Here is a 15,841-nt window from a genome sequence, read left to right as displayed (position 1 = left end):
TCTACATATTAGTCACCCCTAAAGTAGGCCCAAGGGCAGGGTGCATTGTATATAAAAGGTAGGACATGCCCTGATATGTGTGGCATGTGCTGATAGTGAATTACAGCCAATTTGTTTTTCACTATTGCAAGGCTACCTGTCCCCATTGGCAAGAATGGGCAGTTTGATTATTACATCTTATAATCCTAATTGATGCAGGGAACAAAGTAGAAATTCGAGTTTAGTATGCCTGAACTCGGAATGTTAAAATGCATCTTTTAGTGAGAGTGATTTTTAAATTCTGTGTTTCAAAATACCACTTTTAGAAAGTAGGTATTTTCTTGCCTAACCATCCAGCATGACTCTGCTAAGTTTGTGTATTCCATGGCTGGTTTGTGAGTGACAGGGGACTGGAGAGGGCCTTGGCTCCAGCAGTCTGATGTGTCAGGGCTCGGCTGAATAGGACCTGTAGGGGGCGGAGATTTCCTTTCACTGACCTGAACCCTCATGGAATAGATAGTAGGAGGAGTGAGATTTCCTCTCAGCTACCTGGGCCAGGTCTGCTCTCCAACAATCCTGTCTCCACCTCCTGCCAGGTGTTGGGGTTCAAGGGGACCTGGTGCCTTCTGTCTAGTTCCCCGTTCAGCGGATTTAGCTTAAAGTGCCAAGTGCATATGCGAATTTATGGATGCTCCCTAGGGCTCGCTTTATGCAGGGGCTGCCAACTGGAAACAGGTGCTTGGTTTCTTCATTGGTCCCTTGCCATGCGTTTCCTGTTCCTGTGGTTCTGCCTTGTTCCCTTTCCTTCGAGTCCTGTTCCAACGGTCTTTTCAAGTGCTGGGTTTTGATCCCCTTCTTCCCTGTTACCTTGTTTCATTTTCCTTTAGGCATTACTGAACCCTTTTGGGGACCTGTTTTTGATATTCAGTGACGTTCTGGGATTCGCGGCTACGTTTCCTATGAGTTCTGGCGTCCAGTTATTTACCCTTTTTTGTATCCAAACCATCTTGTTGTATGTTGTGTTTGGATGGTTTCCCGAAGGAGCTGAATAACGGCCTTTTTTTGTGCTACCTTCTTGTTCTTTTTTAGATTCCACTGGTTTTTTGGGTGTCTTTCGAATTTCCTCGATGCCTTTTTTCCCCTGTCCCTTTTTTGTCTTATGATTGTGAATTCCACCCCCTTTGACATTCTCAGTGTTTCCCGAGGGGGCGTGGTTGGTCTGGGGTTACGCAAGAAACAACCAATACGATTACAGTGGAGTGGAAGAAGTCCTGTTTCGTATCTAGCCACTCACGTTTGTTAACTGGGGTAAGCAGGGAGGTCGGTAGTTCGTGTGTGTACTTGGCACTGGTATTATTAGTAGGGTTGTGTTTAATCTTGTCCCTTTTATCATTTATAGCGGTCTCGTCTGTGTCAAGCTGTCAGCTGCCAAGAAGCCAGAGGAGACGAGCTGTGTTCCCCAAGACCTTGGGTTCCCTTATTTTGTTACCCACCTTCTCCCGGTGTTGTGTTCTCCACCATCCGTTTTGGTCGCGGGTGTTGGGGGTTACGGTGAGGATAGAGGAAAGGAACGTTCTTCACTCCTGCGGTGTTGGGTTGGTCGGCATCGGAACACCAGGAAGCTGCACCCAAGAGGACAGAACTGGTTTGGACTAGGTACAGATAGTCTCTGCCTTAAGAGACAAAGGATTAGTGAACAAATGATTATAACATTTATAGAGCGCTTAAACTTAGCCCAAGGGTGTCAAGGTGCTATTACGGACCTGATAGGCAGACAAGATGGCATGCTTATACTAAATCTGAGGAAAAAGCCAGGTTTTTAAGGCTTTATGGAAGAGAGAGTGTGACAACTGGCCAGAAAGCTCTTCCGGGAGGGAGTTCCACAGCTTGACCGCTGCAATCGCGAACGCTCAACCTCCCCATATAACCTTATTAAACCTTGGCACTGTTAGCAGATTCTTATCGGCAGACCGAAGCTGTCTAGTTGGAAAATAGTGATGAAATATTGCCCTAATACCCTCAGGGCCTGCGCCATAGAAGGCATTATGTGTTAGGCAGAGTGTTTTGAAAGGGATCCTACGGTCCAGAGGAAGCCAGTGTAATTTCCAAAGAGAGGCTGAACTGAGTGATATTTTGGAAGACTTATCACCAGTCTGGTGCGCCGTATGCACTAGCTGCATACGGCGCACCAGACCTTTATTAATGCCCAGATACAGGGCATTACAATAGTTCAATCTGGACAATACTAAGGCAATAACTGCCTGTTTGCGTGAGTCAAATGAAAGAAAATGTGAGATTTTTCTGAGGAAACTGATGATCACAAAACAAGTGGAGACTGTACTACTGACCTGCCTGCTCAAAGAAAGTGAATTATCATCTATGAACCCTAAGTTTTTCCCATGGGATACCGGGCAAGGACAGGCACCAAGCGTGTCTGGCGACCAATTACTGGACCAGATGTCCAATTTGCCACGGAAAATCAAGACCTCATCTTCTCCCTGTGCAGTTCATGAAGTTTGCCTTCATCCAGGAAGAGAATGCCTGCATACAATTCCTGAAGTTATGGGCAGAGTCTTTGATGTTATGAGTAATGGAGACCATTATTTGTGTGTCGTCCACACAGGACAACACATTCAGCCCAAAGGATCTCACCACCTTAGCAAGCTGGGCAACATAAATATTAAAGAGTTTTGGGCTCAGGGCAGAGCCCTGAGCCACACCACAAGGCAAGGAATTGGAGGCCGTGTAGACTTGGTGGAATTTCACTGTTTGTACCCAGCCACTAAGAAATGAAGCCAAAAGCCCTGGAGCTGATCCACCGATCCCTATGTTTCTGAGACACTCAACCAGCCTCATAGGAGATAGGGTATCAAAAGCTGCTGTCAGGTCAAATAGAACTAGTAGAGTGGTGAGCCTTGCGCCTGCTTGAGTGCGGATGTTGTTAAATACGGCCGTTAAGGCAGTTTCTGTACTATGGTAGCTTCTATAGCCATGTTGTGAGCCATCTGTGGTTCCGTGGTTCGCAAACTGAGTTCGATGGTTCCGAACCCGTTCACTAAAGATTGTCAAAAATGGACGATTTTGGTGTCAGCAGACCGCAAATGGCGAGTGTAGCGTGTCTGAGTGTTTTCGTATGAATCGATATAGGAGAACATTCTGTATTTGAGGATTTAGTTTGAACCTCCGGGTTCCATTTTGTATATGGCAGCCATTTTGTGTGGTTGCCCTAACATAGGCCCGATGACTGTGGCCGAACGAGTTCTTGAGACACGTATGCCTTAGCTGATTTCTGGGTGACCTGGCCGAACTGACTCCTTGCCCGAGGCCGACTTCGCTGAGCCAGTTCCTTGTTCAGCAGCTGGTCCGATAAAGATCAAAGAGCAGGACGTGCCCGAGTTTATGGTACACAGCTCCCACCTTTCTATCTCCTTTCCAATCTGTTTTTGCCCTTCCTTTACAACATAATCATTGATTTGGGTTGAAGGCTTTATGATGGGTTTGTCCGGCCTGATCGAACAGGAAACTTGGGAATGTGCATGCTCATTTCTGGTGGGCTGGACAACGGAAAATGGGATTGTCTGAGATTGTCGTCATACGTTACTTTCAAAATGTTACATTGTCATTGGTCAGTTTGTATGCACCGAATACTAATTTGAAATGTTGCCTGAGGCTTGATTTTTGGCATAAAAGACCATGCTCCGCTTATTGAATTTGTGCAGTCTCTGACGAACCACCCGTGTGAGCTTCGTAGATCTCTGTTCCTGGTTGCAGCCAATAAACTTTGGTCTTTGACGTCATCAAGAAGTATCCCGTGTCTCTGTTTGCCAAGACAGGGGAACTCGAAGGATTCAGGCGTTCTCCCTGACGCCGCTTGGTTCTAAAAACCCGGTCCTTCAGTTGGCGCCCAACGTGGGGCGACTTCAGCGGTACCGGTCCAAGCCAGAGGTTCGTGAGAAGCTTTGTGTGAAAATTCTAGAGGAAGGCCAGCCACTTCATCGACCCCTGTATGTCGTCGTGGTCCGAAAGTCTTTGCTGTGAGGTTTCCCGCTTTCCGACGGCTACGAAGGACTGCTGCCCTGACTGTCGCCCTGTTTTGGAGCCTTAGCCGTTTGTAGAGCGAGACGATTGACGGGTCTTCTGGTGACGCCATCGACATTTCAGTTAAGTATAAGGGGAGCGTCTCCTAGTTCTTAGTTTGTTTGGTATCCTTTAGTGGATCGCTTTGATTTGGTACCTGCAGTCCCCAAAGCCAAGGGATTCGTGTATTCACGAGCCTATCATTTCTAGATTTCCCTTGTTGTTTGAAGCTAGACTAGTGAGCAAGATGCCTGGTTTTAGCAGTTTTAGACACTTGTTTAGTTGTGGTATATCGAGGGATTCCCGGTTAGAGGATTCGTGTCCGGTTCCTCCGATCGGAACTCCTGCATACGATTTGTATGTGAAACATGGTGTGGGCCCTATTAGTTATAATGAGATCTGAGTAAAATATACGAAGAGTGACGGTGTCCTACAGTGGCCCCGTTACGGTAGTTTTGAAACTGAAATTCTAGATAACCTTGAGGTGAAGTTGTTCAAGAAGAAAGCCCGGCCGGCGATGTTTGACTCTTTCCGCATATGGCGCAAAGAAGCCAAACAGAAAGAAATTAAATTAGCGAAAAAGAATAAGCGAGAACGAGGTATGTCAATGGTGCAAGCTGCCATTGCGTATAGAGATAATGAAGAAGAACAAGAAAGTGAACAGAGGCTTAGGGTGAGGAAGTTAGCGGTAGATAGATGCTACCCAGTCTTGCCGCCTAAAGAGCAGAAAGACGAGAAAGATCTGGCGAAAGATCCTTTAATGTCGCATCTGTTAAACTCACCGCCACCCTATGCGCAGAATGCTATGGCACCACCGCCACCAGTGGTGGCTGTGCAACTGCCGGTTGTTTTGCCTCCTGCGATTCCTCTACAGCCAGCTCTTCCGTTGGCTACTGTTCCTTTGGCGCAGCCTCCTCGGGGGCCGCCAACTTTGCCCTTTTCTACGACTGCTACTCTTATGCCTGTCCCTAACACTTCTTCAGTTCCGACTTTGGATTCTTCTACTACTGTTTCGTCTTCCCTTATTCTTCCGACTACTCCTTCTCCTAGACAGCGGATGACTGCTGCCTTTTCTGGTTTTCTGACTACTTGGTTGGGACAATTGGGTATGTCTCCTGTGAGTGCGTGTAGACAGTTGCGTAGTCAGTTGCCTGATACAGATGAACGAGTGGTTTTGGATCACATGGCACGTAGATGGCTTACGTACACGTCTCAGTACGATCTTGAGGGTATCATGGATGTTTTCCGGCAATGGAAAGCACCTAAGCAACAATATGTTTTTGAGATCATGTGTGCGTTCCTCCATGACCAATGGATGGACGAGGTGGGTAAACCTCCTGAAGAGTTGTTTCGATTGCGTTCTGAGTTTGCAAAGGGAACGATTGTGAGTCTCCTCGACATCGAGAGAGCGGTGTCGTCGTTATTGTCATTTCGAAATAATGCTCCTTCTGAACGGCTGTTTGAGCCCGATGCGTCAGTTGGGAGAAAAGCGCGTCAGTATCCGATGCGAGCGGTTCCTCCGGTTTGGAGACCTGCTGATGCAAATGCTAATCTACCTGTTGTTGCGCACTTTCAGAGAGTGTGGGTACATGTTCCTTGGAAGCGTGCTGAAGTTCTAGATCTTAAGCAGACCTTGCCTGATCTGCGGAAAAATCCAGCTGGATATTATAAAGAGCTTACGCAAACTGTGAGCTTGTGCGTCATGAATTTGGCGGACATAGATATGTTGTTTGGGAATGTTGTTCCACAGCCCATCTGGAATATCATTCGACATACGGATCATGATAATGAATTGGGTGATTCGTGGGTTAATCTTGTTGCTGCAAACGATAGACAAGTTGGAGGTGCTAAGCCTGGAAATATTATTACAGAACTTCCTGGTAGGATTATTAATCTCATGAAGACTTTGATGCCCAAAGTACGTGTTAATTGGGACAAGTTGTCTGCATGTAAGCAGAAGAAAGATGAGACTATGTCAGATTTTTTCACGCGTTTCGAAGAAACTTTTGTTGATCATAGTGGGCAGGATATGGCTACTGAGGGTGGCCAGAGATTGTTTGTCGACAAATTTGTGCACAATCTTCTTCCCGAGTTATGCACTAAGTTGAATGATTCTGAGAGTGCTTGGCCTGTTTCTACATCGGCTCAGATTTTAGCTACGGCTTAGTACTATGAGAATAGACGCAAGGATGAGTTAGAGAAAGCGGATAAGAAGACTAAGGAATTGAAGACTAAAGTTCTTCTACAACAAGCTTATCCACCCCGTGTTAATAATCAGCGTGATTATCAGCAACCTCAACAGTATTCGAGAAACTCGCTAAGAGACGAGACTTCTCAACAGCGTTTTCCGTATGGCCCTAATCAGTGTGCGTATTGTAAAGAAGAGGGTCATTACAAGAATAGTTGTCCGGTCTTGCTACAACGAGCGAATAGTGCTCCTGGTGTGAGAGGTAGAGGTGCTCAGCAAGCGCCTAGTGGTAGGGGTCGCGGACAGAATGTGCGTCCTTTGCCTCCGCAGAATTCGATGAATAGTTTTGATCAGCAGCAGAATTCGTCTGGTAGGACAGCACAGAACTATGTAGATGATTATTATGTTGGAGGTGACGAAGCCAATGATAGTAATTGTTAGGACAGCCATGGACAAAGAGAGGGAGTTGTTTCAGTTCCAGTAGATCAGAGTGGACCTTATGTTGAAGTGATTGCATCAGGTGTGCCAGAGCCTTTTCTGCTAGACACTGGTGCTACGAAGAGTTCTATTATGTACTCTAAACTCCCTGGCGCACCTTTGTCTGACTTTAATAATGTTTCTGTAGGTTTTTCTGCCGCGCCCGTTACGAATCTGATTTCTGCTCCATTGCCCCTTTCTGTTGGTCCCCGTAGGTTTGAAGCACCCCTTCTTTTGACTACAGGTTGTAATAAGAATTTGTTGGGATTGGACTTGTTGAAGAGATTGTATGCAACTTTGTATTGTTCTCCTACAGGAGTACATCTCACTTTGGGTGAGAATGTGATCTCTCCGATGTACGTGTCGAAAGATTGTCTTCCATCGGAATTGTTTTTGTTACCGGATTCATTGTGGGCTATGGGTCCAAATGATGTGGGCCTGTTAGATATTCCCTCATATGTTGTGACACTGAAGGCGAATGCTAAGTTACCGCACATTCCGCAATATCGTATCTCAAGTGATGGTGAGCGTGCACTTTTGGTGATCATTTATGATCTGATCGACAAGGGTGATATTGAAGAAACGCGAGGTAATGTGTGCAATAGTCCTGTTGTGCCTGTCTTGAAGAGAACCGATCCTTTACAGCCTCCTGTATATAGATTTGTCATCGATCTTCGTGAAGTGAACAAAATTGTTGTTCCACAATTTCCTGTTGTGCCTGACATTACTGCATTATTGACTTTGATTCCGGCTTCTGCCACCTGGTTTTCGGTGATCGACTTGAAGAATGCTTTCTTCAGCATCCCAATTGCCATGGAGAGTAGGGATATCTTTGGATTCTCTTTAGGAGGACGAAGTTTCCGCTTTAAGCGCGCTCCTCAAGGCTATTGCGAGAGTCCATCGATTTACAGTCAAGCTTTAAAGACACAACTTGATCTGTTGATTTTACCTTAAGGTGCAGCCCTTATTCAGTATGTTGATGATTTGTTATTTGCCGCTGATACTGAGGAGATCTGTAAGGATGCCACTTTGTCATTATTACGTAATTCATCTGATTGTAATCACAAAGTTTCTCTCTCGAAATTGCAATTCTGTGGACAAGAAGTTACCTACCTAGGTCACCTCTTATCGAAGGAGGGAAGGAAACTGACCCCAGAAAGAATTCAGGCTATTGCGAAAATGAGTGTTCCTACGACACAGAGAGAAGTACGTGCGTTTTTGGGTATCACGTCGTACTGTAGACAGTGGATTCCCAATTTTTCCTTGTTAGCGAAGCCTATGATAGCTCTAATTGTTAAGGATACTCCAAATCCTATTCCTTGGACTGACGAATGTCGGAAGAGCTTTTCTGAATTACGCAATGCGTTGTGTTCGGCTCCTGTGTTAGGTACTCCCGACTACAGTAAGCCTTTCACATTGTATGTCCACGAGAGAGAGGGATGTGCATTGTCGGTTTTGACTCAGCAGTTTGGCGATAAGCAGCGCCCATGTGCGTACTTTTCGTCGACTTTATATCCAGTAGCTAGAGCAATGCAGAGTTGCTTGAGAGCCACAGCGGCAGCGGCTGTTTCAATTCGACAATCTGCTGGTTTGGTTATGGATAACTTTTTAGTGGTTATGGTTCCACATGCAGTGGATACCTTGTTGAATCGTACCAAGACACAGCACTTAACTAGTGCTCGGTTGTCAGGGTATGAGCTTACACTGTTAGCGAGTCATGTGCACATCAAAAGGTGTAATACCTTAAACCCAGCTACATTGTTGCCGATTTCACTTGAGACAGATGATGATAGTGTAGAACAGCATGATTGTTTTCTAAGAACCGAAGAAGAGACGAAAGGGAGAGTGGACCTCCGGGATACTCCTCTTCCTGACTGTGATGATGCCTTGTGGGTTGATGGTTCGTGCTTTAAGTTGCCGAATGGTGATACGACTGCAGCATATGCTGTGACGACTTTGCATACGATTGTTGAAGCTGCACGTATCCCACATAACTCAGCACAAGCAACGGAATTGATTGCACTTACGAGAGTGTGTGTGTTGGGGAAAGGAAAACAAGTGAATGTGTACACAGATAGTCAGTATGCGTTTGGTGCGGCTCATAGCTTTGGACGTTTGTGGCGTGAACGTGGATTTTTGACATCGCATGGGACGAAGATCCACATGGGCAACTGGTGAATAAACTTCTCGAATCTCTTACGTCACCATTGTAAGTAGCGATTGTGAAATGCAGTGCCCATAAAAAGGTTACGGATGATGTTGGTCGTGGTAATGCATTTGCGGATGAAGTTGCGAAAGAAACTGCAAGAAACGTGATGAGTCAAATGTATGTCGGGGGTCCAGTGAGATGGGTTCCAGAGAAGAGTATGTGTGATGATACCATTGAGAGCGTGAAATCCATTCAAGGTGAAGCCACAGAGAAAGAGTTGAATGAATGAAGAGAAAGCAAGGGTAGATTGGATTCGAATGGTTGTTGGACCGATTTGTCAGAGCATCAGAGATGGTTGTTGCCTAATGTGTATGTGCTTCCAGTTGTTACAATGGCTCATGGAATGGCACATATTAGTGTGAAAGGGATTTGCAAGCTGTTGGCCCCTGTTTGGCAGAACGTGGGAATTCCCAAATGTACAGAGAATTCGGTAAAGAACTGTATGGTGTATTTGATGCATAATCCTGGTAAGGGAACTCCAACACCAGCTGGTCATTTTGCTCCTCCTACATATCGGTTCGAGGCTTTGCAGCTAGATTTCATCCATATGGAGAGATGCAACAACTTGAAATATGTGTTAGTAGTTGTTTGCTCCTTTTCTAGATGGGTAGAAGCTTACCCCCTTAAGGACAATACTGCCTTGTCCACAGCGAAGGTTTTGATAAAAGAGTTTTTCCCGAGATTTGGAATGCCGAGAATTATCTGGAGTGATAATGGGAGTGAATTTGTGGGTCAAGTCATGAAGAGAGTGTGTGAGGGTCTCGGAATTAGGCAGAAATTCCACGCTGCAAATCACCCCCAATCAGCTCGTTTAGTCGAGTGCTATAATGGCACACTTGAGTTAAAATTGGCCAAAATTTAAGAGAGCACTGGTTTACAATGGCCAGATGCCTTGCCATTAGCGCTTTTGTCCACAAGAATGACTGTGCATTCGCGAATGGGTTTGAGTCCGTATGAGGTTGTGTTTGGTCGCCCGGCAAATATTTGGGGCGTACCAAGACCAACAAGGTTCAGTGACCTCGAGTATCCTGTGTTGCTTGAACTGACAACTAAAATGAGTTTTTTACGCCAACAGGTGCATGACAGCCTTCCACAAGCTGCAGAAGATCCAGGCCATTCTATTGAACCTGGATCGTGGGAGTTTGTACGTAACTTCCAGCGGACCAAGAACGAACTAGCCCCGTTGGACGGGGCCCTACCAGGTGCTCCTATCAACAAGATCTGCGGTCCGAGTGCGAGGCAAGTGGAACTGGATCCACGGGTCCCATACTAAAAGGGCACCTCTGCCCTTGCCATACGATAAGTGGGTCCAGGAGGGACTTGCAGACTCTGAAACGGAAGTTGTCCCACGGTTTATACCGCTTAGCGATGCTCGACTGATTGGAACAAACTCAGAGAAAAAGAGCAACAGGATTTTGCAAGAATCAGTACCTCCTGCAGATCGATTGGACACTACAGAGCCTCACCTTTTGTTCGCTGATCAAGAATTAGCTGGAAAGAGCCGCTATAATTAGAGACCGAGAGTTACAGACAAATGAATAAAGACTAATAAAGTTTGACGATTTTTTCTGTTTGCAGGTAACTCTCCACCAAGGATCTACTCATTTTTTGTTTTCTTGAACGCGGTTGCCATCAGTCTTTGGAGTGCAAGCCTGAGACACTAGGTCGAGGGTTCTGTTGGCCCAAGGCAGCCTTCCTGGGTTAGCCGAGGCATTCCTGAGCAGAATCAACCTACCACCGCGGGCAGCACATTTAGTTTAGGATGGATTTCTTTGAGTTGGTGAGACCTGTACAGACACTGACTTTTAGAAAACGAATATGTAAAAATAATATCGAAGAAAAGTTTTTTGATACCATGTCTATTTTTACTATTGAGCTTTATGATATTTATAGCTGGTTATGTAACATTTTCTTTTAAAATGACGTTTAATCCCACTGTGCAACCTACACCTTCACTTACTATTTCTTCTCATTCTTTCCATCCTTTGCCTGAGCATGAGGTAGTTAGACGATTGGAATTTGCTAACAATTCCTTCATCCAACTTCTGCACCAACACCAGTTAGTGATGAATACGACAAACTGTTGGATTTGTGGTTTGATGCCTCATACAACCGATAAGGGTATTCCAAATTTAGTTTTGCCCTTTAGCTTTAATGGTTCGATTTGGGCTTACAGAACGATGTTTATCTACGCCCATAGTGTCTGCCCCCAACGTTCATTGAAAGACAACCCAAGAATAGCGCTATAGTTAAAGGCATTGTCGACATGATTAGAGGGAGTAGCTCGTATGAGACTATCCCGAGAGAATATTAATGTTATTATTATTAATGAGTTTTATATCGCGCGTGGTTACCCTTGGGCATCCCAGCGCTCATCCAGAGAGACACACCATATCAGAAACAAAAGCGTTAGGCAGGGAACAGATGAGTCTTTAAAAGTTTGCAAAAATGTAAGATGCCCGTTTCGGAGCGCAGGTCCAGCGGGAGGGAATTCCACAATGTTGCCACATTTATGGAAAATCTTCTACCCCCGGTCCTGGCCTTCCTTACTCTCGCGACTTGCAGCAGATGTTGGTGATCTGAGCGAAGGGAACGGGGGGCCTTGTAGGATTGCACCATACCCCGTAGGATAGGTGGCCCTTTCCCCTGCAGAATTTTATGGGCGATACAAAGTGCATTAAACTTCACCCTCTCTCTAATAGGGAGCCAATGAAGCGCCTTCAGCGCGGGGCGCGCTGATTGTGCCTGGGAAGGTCCGTCAAGAGCCTGGCAGCAGCATTTTGTACTTGCTGCAGTTTGTTTAACGTTGCCTCTGGAGCCCCTAGAAACAACGCATTGCTGTAATCCAGCCGTGAAATGATGACCCCCTGAATTAGTAACCTCCTGGAGGCTATCGGGAGGAGGGGTAGGATCTTCCGGGCTGACCGGAGCAGGCCGAAACACACACCTGCAGTCTTTTTTGCATGTGACTTAAAAGACAGGTCCTGCTCCAGCCACACCCCCAAGCTCTTAATCTCCTGTTTAGGGGTGGGTGGCGCTCCCAGACAACTAGGCCAGCTACTGGGGGACAAGGAGGGAGGGGAGTTCCCCAGCATCATCAGTCCGGTATTTGAACCGTTAAGTTTAAGTGCTGAGTTGAGACACTAGCCTATATTGGTTGGAACGTTACTGGGTATGGAGTTAGTCTGAGTGTTTACCAGCGAGCGAAAAGTTCTCCACCGATTTTGATAGTGCCCCATCAGGGCCACTATTGTCTGTAGGGCAATGGCAAGAATCCGAAGGCTCAGTTAGGGAAGAGTGTTTGCGCTGAGACTTATGTGTTTGCGTCTCAGTCTTCCCCAGCGTTCTTAGCTGCCAAGGGTACCTACTTTGTTTGCTACGACAAAGCGTATACATGGTTGCCCCCTGACTTCTCGGGCACATGTTTTGTTTCCTTTCTGTTACCTCCCACTTTTACAGCTGCGACAGATTACCATAAGACGAGAGTTGCTAGAGGTGTCTTTAGTCAAGAAGACACTGCAGGACAAGAACTGGGAGATTTCTTTAAGGGTTTTCTGCCGTTCTGGGGACCTACAGCTGACAGTAGGAATATTCGCCAGTTGACGAGAGTGGTTGAGTCCACCATAGTCGAAACTGCCGGTGCCCTTGGTAACCTGACTGCTGCGCTCCAGTCGGATAGACTCATGACACTTCAAAATAGAGTTGCCCTTGATGTTATTTTAGCAGATCGAGGTGGAGTTTGTAAGCTGATTCAATCAAGCTGCTGCGTTTTCATTCCAGACAACGCTCCTTCAGTCTTCCAGGCCATTTCCAAATTGCATAAAATCTCCGACTGTCCATTTGGACAAAGGAGATTGGTCGTTGTTGGGATGGTTATGGGGATTGATATCCACTTGGGGTTGGAAGATTTTGATGATCATTGGGATGGTCTTAGCAATCCTTTTTATGTTCTGTCTCTGTGTACAGTGTGCTCCTGCGATTTGTGGCCTCTGTGCTACTTCGTGTGCAAGGAGACCTGTCCAGAGAGAGGTACTAAGTAATAGGATGATGCTACAGCAACATATCGATGATCTGATGAATATAGATCCGGATTCAGATTAACATGGGTTTGGGTCTGTTGCCTATGTAAGGGCAAAAGGAGGGTCTGTGGTTCCGTGGTTGCGAACTGGGTTCGATGGTTCCGAACCCGTTCACTAAAGATTTTCAGAAATGGATGATTTTGGTGTCAGCAGACCGCAAATGGCGAGTGTAGCGTGTCTGAGTGTTTTCGTATGAATCGATATAGGAGAACATTCTGTATTTGAGGATTTAGTTTGAACCTCCAGGTTCCATTTTGTATACGGCAGCCATTTTGTGTGGTTGCCCTAACATAGGCCCGATGACTGTGGCCGAACGAGTCCTTGAGACACGTATGCCTTAGCTGACTTCTGGGTGACCTGGCCAAACTGACTCCTTGCCCGAGGCCGACCTCGCTGAGCCAGTTCCTTGTTCAGCAGCTGGTCCAATAAAGATCAAAGAGCAGGACGTGCCCGAGTTTATGGTACATAGCTCCCACCATTCTATCTCCTTTCCAATCTGTTTCTGCCCTTCCTTTACGACATAATCATTGATTTGGGTTAAAGGCTTTATGATGGGTTTGTCCGGCCTGATCGAACAGTAAACTTGGGAATGTGCATAGTCATTTCTGGTGGGCTGGACAACGAAAAATGGAATTGTCTGAGATTGTCGTCATACGCTACTTTCAAAATGTTACATTGTCATTGGTCAGTTTGTATGCACCGAATGCTAATTTGAAATGTTGCCTGGGGCTTGATTTTTGGCATAAAAGACCATGCTCCGCTTATTGAATTTGTGCAGTCTCTGACGAACCGCCCGTGGGTGCTTCGTAGATCTCTGTTCCTGGTTGCAGCCAATAAACTTTGGTCTTTGACGTCATCAAGAAGTATCCCATGTCTCTGTTTGCCAAGACAGGGGAACTCGAAGGTTTCAGGCGTTCTACCTGACACCGCTGGGTTCTAAAAACCCGGTCCTTCACATCCAGTAATTGATTATCTTTTAAATAAGTGCTAAGATGAGAATTTAGATAGGTTTCCATGATCTTGGCTGGGACAGGAAGTAGTGAGATTGGGCGATAGTTTTTCAATTCTGAAGGGCCCAAAGAAGGATACTTTAAAAGTGGCTTTACCACTGCAGTCTTCCACAAGGTAGGGCACTGTCCCTCTGATATTGCTACATTCAATGCAGCAGTAGGGTGTGGAATAATGGCTTTGTGACCAATTTTTAGCACCTTGAGGGAGCAGGGATCCAATGGGGACCCAGATTTAACTCCTTCTAGAAGCCGATCAGTAAAGTCAGGTGTTAAACAAGGAAAAGTAAGTAGCCTGGGGGAGTCCTCAATAAAAGCATCTTCAATGGGGGGAGGTAGGCTGGGCATGTGACCCCACATTGGAGGCTTCAAGCGAATAGTAGATGTCTGTAATATTAGTACAAAAGAAATAGGACATTTTATCACAGAGCTCCTGAGAAAACATTAAGGGTCTGTGACAGAGGCGGATGTGAGGGAGTTAATGACTTTAAAAAGATCCCTAGAGGATTTCATTGACTCTGTGATTTTCTAGTAATATAACCCCTCTTCCATAATAGCCACTTTATATTCCTTCAGACACTGTTTATGCAATTCCCTGCCCAAAGTTACTAAATCTACGCGCCACAGCCTCTTCCGTCTGCAGCACATCTGTCTCATCTTTCAGAGTCTCACCGTAAACTAGGGAGCAGAAGGTTTTCTAGTTGCTGAATAGTGCTTACTCACTGGCACTACGGTATCCATTACTACTGACAGTTGGTGTGATAATTCAGCTGCTGCCCTATTAGCATCCTTGTACCCGGAGTGCTGAAAGCTATTGAAGAAGCTAGTGGGTGCCTCCTTACTAATGAGACTAAGGATTCTCCTTTCCTCCCAGTTTCTGTTTTCAGAAGAACCACTCCGTGATGTCAAAGTACGTAGGTCATAAGGGATGGCTAAGTGGTCAGACTATGCAAGGGGAATAGGTTCTCCCACCAGAATTCGAGGGTCATTGGAAAAAATGCCATCTAGGATATGCCCCGCCATATGGGTGGGACTCCTAACAAGCTGTGTGTAGCCACAGCCGCTCAAGGTTTCAAAAGAGTTTGAGTATCCTAACAGAGTGTGTTATCTAGATGGAAATTAAAATCACCCAGAAGAGTAAGATTGGATCTTTCAAGTTAGGGTTTCAGAAGACTGCTAAAATTCTGACTGAAAGCCGTCCTGGAACCCGGCTGCCGGTAACATAGGATGCCAGAAAAACTTTCAGTGGGATGCAAATTAATTGAGAAATAAAGTGCTTGCTAAAGATCAGGGGGTGCGGGCAAGAGCTGCGTTCGACAGACCAAGGTCTCTCTATGGAGAATGCCCAACTCCCCTTCCACCGTCCTACCCTATCCAGCCTTTGTGTTTAGAAAAAGGGGGACCCAGACCTCTGAGATCACTTCTGGGAAATCAAGAGAAAACCTTTGCCAAGGAGAAGAGCTGGATAAGCTGAGAAGGAATACAGCACCTGTGCTGGTTCCTGTCTGTGGTTGGCCTGCAGCACCTGCTTGCTGTCAAGAAAAGGAGAAAAAGGACTTTGCTGTTTTGCTTTGTCACCTGCTTGAAGAAAAGATCTCCAAGGATTTGAAACTGAGCTTCCCTGCTGTTCTGGAGTCTCAGGAACACTAAGACTTCACCCCTTCTATTTGCCTGCATCTTGAACTGCTGTTTTAGCTGCTACAGGAGGAAATTGCGACACCGACGCCGGCGAGTGACACCTTAATCTGCACAGAAGCCTTGAGCGCTGCTCCGAATTGCGTAGTAGATCCGATGCCGGCCACTGTGCAACATCGACGCCAGCGAG

The sequence above is a fragment of the Lissotriton vulgaris genome, chromosome 2_2 (genome assembly GCF_964263255.1).
Source record: "Lissotriton vulgaris chromosome 2_2, aLisVul1.2, whole genome shotgun sequence".
In the NCBI taxonomy this organism is placed as follows: Eukaryota; Metazoa; Chordata; class Amphibia; order Caudata; family Salamandridae; genus Lissotriton; species Lissotriton vulgaris.
The sequence above is the reverse complement of the archived record's forward strand: the minus strand, read 5'-3'. Positions refer to the sequence as shown.